This window comes from Acanthisitta chloris, unplaced genomic scaffold (assembly GCF_000695815.1).
Source record: "Acanthisitta chloris isolate BGI_N310 unplaced genomic scaffold, ASM69581v1 scaffold2522, whole genome shotgun sequence".
Classification (NCBI taxonomy): Eukaryota; Metazoa; Chordata; class Aves; order Passeriformes; family Acanthisittidae; genus Acanthisitta; species Acanthisitta chloris.
The window spans coordinates 14,084-17,361 of NW_008658608.1; positions in this window are offsets into that span (position 1 = coordinate 14,084).

Here is a 3,278-nt window from a genome sequence, read left to right on the forward strand (position 1 = left end):
GGAATCTCCCCCAGTGTTTTACCCTCTTTCACAACCATACCACCTACAGGGAGGCCAAATCCTGCCTCTCTGCCAGCAGCTCACTGCTGGAGGAGCAGGATCTGCCAGGAGGGAGAAGCAGGCTCTGCCAGGAGGGAGCAAGGTGGGGAGGCAGGAATCTAGGAGCTTTTGGGCCCTCTGGGTGCTGAGCACTTTCCAAAGCTCCCATGCAGTTGCAAAGGAGTTCTCCAACCTGCCCAGCCACCCTGTCCTGCAGGGCCAGCAGGGAGGCATGTGACAGTGCTGCCTGGCACACAGACAGCACAGAGGATGCCTGGCCTGAGGCTGTGCCCCTTTCTCCTCCTGACAATGTCCAGCTGCTACTCTGCACTTAACTCATCACATAAAGCTGCTACTGTGGTGACACAGCTGCCACCAAGCCCAGAGAAGAGCTGCATGTGCTGCTACCCACACAGAAAGTCCTGTCCTGGGGGGTAGGAGAGGATGGACAGGCAAGGAGCAGTGGGTGCCATGGCAGTGCCACCAAGGAGCTCATTATTTCCCTTGACTTTGAGTTAGGTCCTGCTGTGTGGGTTCTTTGAGCTAGAGAACCCTTCAGATGATTGTTTTGCTGGGTGGGCAGCACAAAAGAGCTTTTTCTGCCACCAGACTATTCAGGAGTGAAGCAAAGAAAGCTCAGTGCAGTTGTCAGGAGGATGGAGCCTGGTTACAGGGAGACTGTGAGAGGGATTTGGGATGTATGAGAGGTCTCATCCTGCTAGGGGATGAGAGGTGAAGTCTGAGCTGTGAACAGTGAGGCTTGGAAGAAGGTATAAACAGGTGCTGAAGGCCCATGAGCTCAGTGTCAGTGATGTAAGAGCTCCCATGACCAGCCCAGATCCTTTCCAAGGCAAATAGCAACTTTTTCCATCTGACACTGCACTCTCCTTGGATGCCAAACTTCACTCCCATTTGTACAAGCTAGGGCTGGTGTCCACATGCTCCTGTGGAATTGTAAATCCCTTCCCAAGCCTCAAACATGGAATGGCCCTGACAGGAGCAGATAAGGGAGATGGAAAGATGAGCTGTGTCAAGGACTCCCTGCTCCCAGCCACCAAATCCCCTGTGCCTGGAGCAGAGCAGCCTTGCTGGCCTTCCCTGCAGCTTGCTGACCCTGTAGTTTTCTCCTGGAAAAGCAGATGGTGTGAGCCAGTTGTTTGCCAGCAGCCTGAAGCCAGGGGTGGGATGGGGCTGCAGAGGGATAATGCTGACCAAGGACAAGCAAGCCCAGGCAAGGCAGCTCAGAGCTGCTCCTGATGAGTAAGTGGAGGATGCTAAAACCCTCCCTGAGGTCTTGTCCTGACTCTTGACCTGCCTTGGCTTCTGCTACATTTCCCTGAATGAATGGCCATGAGTAAGGGAGGTTCAGGCCCCAAGTTCATTTTCTCATCTAGGTTTTACATTTCTCACCCAGAATTGGTCTGATTTTTGTCTCCTTCCTTCTTTTCCCAGTGTTTTCCCTCTTCTTCCCTCTCCCCCTTCACCTCTGGCTCTTATTTCTTTGCTGCCCTATTTTTCAGTCCTGTATTTACAGAGGAAGGGAAGAGAGGAGCAAACCAAGACACACACACACGTGCACACACACACACACAGGCTGGATATTTGTCTTGCTCAGTCACAGGATGAATAACCATCCTTGTTCCAACATGTTTTCTCATTTCACTTCCCAGGGGCTTTTCAGAGTGAGAATTCCTCTGAACAGCCACACACAAGAGCTGAGTTCACACTGAGCCTCATTCCTCAGGCTTTTTTCCCCCCCTCCTGATTTCCAGGAACCCAACAATGACAGGGAGCAGAGCCCACCCACTGCCTGCCCTAAGGCCTCCCCAGCAGGCAGGGGAAGCCCAGCCTGGCCAAGCTGTACCTCCCCAGGAGCTGAGCTGCCTCCTGGGCTCACAAAACAGGGGCAAAGCCTCTGATCAAAGTTCTGCACAGGGCAGGGAAGTCCAACCAGGCTAGGCTGCAGCTCCTATGAGCTGAGCTGCCTCCTGGGCTCACAAAACAGGGGCAAAGCCTCTGATGGAAATTCTACACAGGGTACAGAAGCCCAGCCTGACCAGGCTGCAGCTCCCCAGGAGCTGAGCTGCCTCCTGGGCTCAGAAAGCAGAGAAAAAGCCTCTGATGAAGGTTCTGCACAGGGCACAGAAGGCATGGGCAGCAGCACCTTGTCTGCTGGGGTTCTGCCAACCCTGTGGGACTGCTCAGCCCTGGGAGAGTGATGGTTCCTTGTCCTCTGAGCCTGTGTCAGGAGTCTGACTCCAACTCAAGGCACTAAGGCTCTTGAAAGAGGTGATGAAACATTTGGAGGACACACCATTTACTCTTGGCATTGAAGAAAGACACAGAGCAGGGCCAGAGGTGATCCACAACCCCATGACCTTGCCATGAGCCTCAGCACGTGGCCTGTGAACCAACACAGCATAAGGGGAGGATGCATTTATCCCTCCTCAGCCTCACCTGCAGAGGTTGCCCCATCCTGCTCTCCCTCCCACTGTCCTGGGGTGCTCAGTGACCCCAGAGACCTTGGGAGGGACAGAGCCACAGTTTCTGTCTCCAGGGCAGAGCAGGGCAAGGAGTGCTCTCCGTGCACAGTTCATGCTCTCCTTGCTACACCAGTGCCTGGAGGGATGCTTGGCTTCATGTTGCCAAATACACAGGATTTCAGAGTATTTTTTGTGTTAAAGAGACTCTATTATGTTAACAGCTCTCTGTCCTTTTTCTTCTTTCCCTGCCTGTCCTTGTTCTGCTCCTCTTCCCCATCCTTTTCTCTGAGTTGGGCACTGGGAGTCACACAAGTCTAGGACCCAGATACAGCCTAATCAAGACTAAGCAGCACAAGATTAATCAGCACAGGTCTTCAGAGGGAGCAAAACTGTCCCTCTGCTTAGGGAGGAAAGGGCTGTGGAGTTGTCCTACCTTTGATATGCCCTGGGAGCTTTTCCCAACTGCAGAAACCTCCTCATGGCTCAGCTGCTGGAATTGTATCTCACAGAGCAGTAAATTCAGCTCTAGAGGGGAAATCACATTTTTAAGCAATGGGAAAGATCTCTGTATGGGGATTTCCAGTCTTTGCCTTTGGCTTTCTGGGAAAACAATATTTTCCAGCTTTGGCAGGCTGCAGCTTCCTGGGGCAGAGGATGGAGATGGCATTTCCCTGCCTTGCAGAGTTTCATGCAAGGCCTTTTTTTTTGCTGAGATGCAAACCCAGAGAGAACTAGACCTAACAAAGGAATGGAATT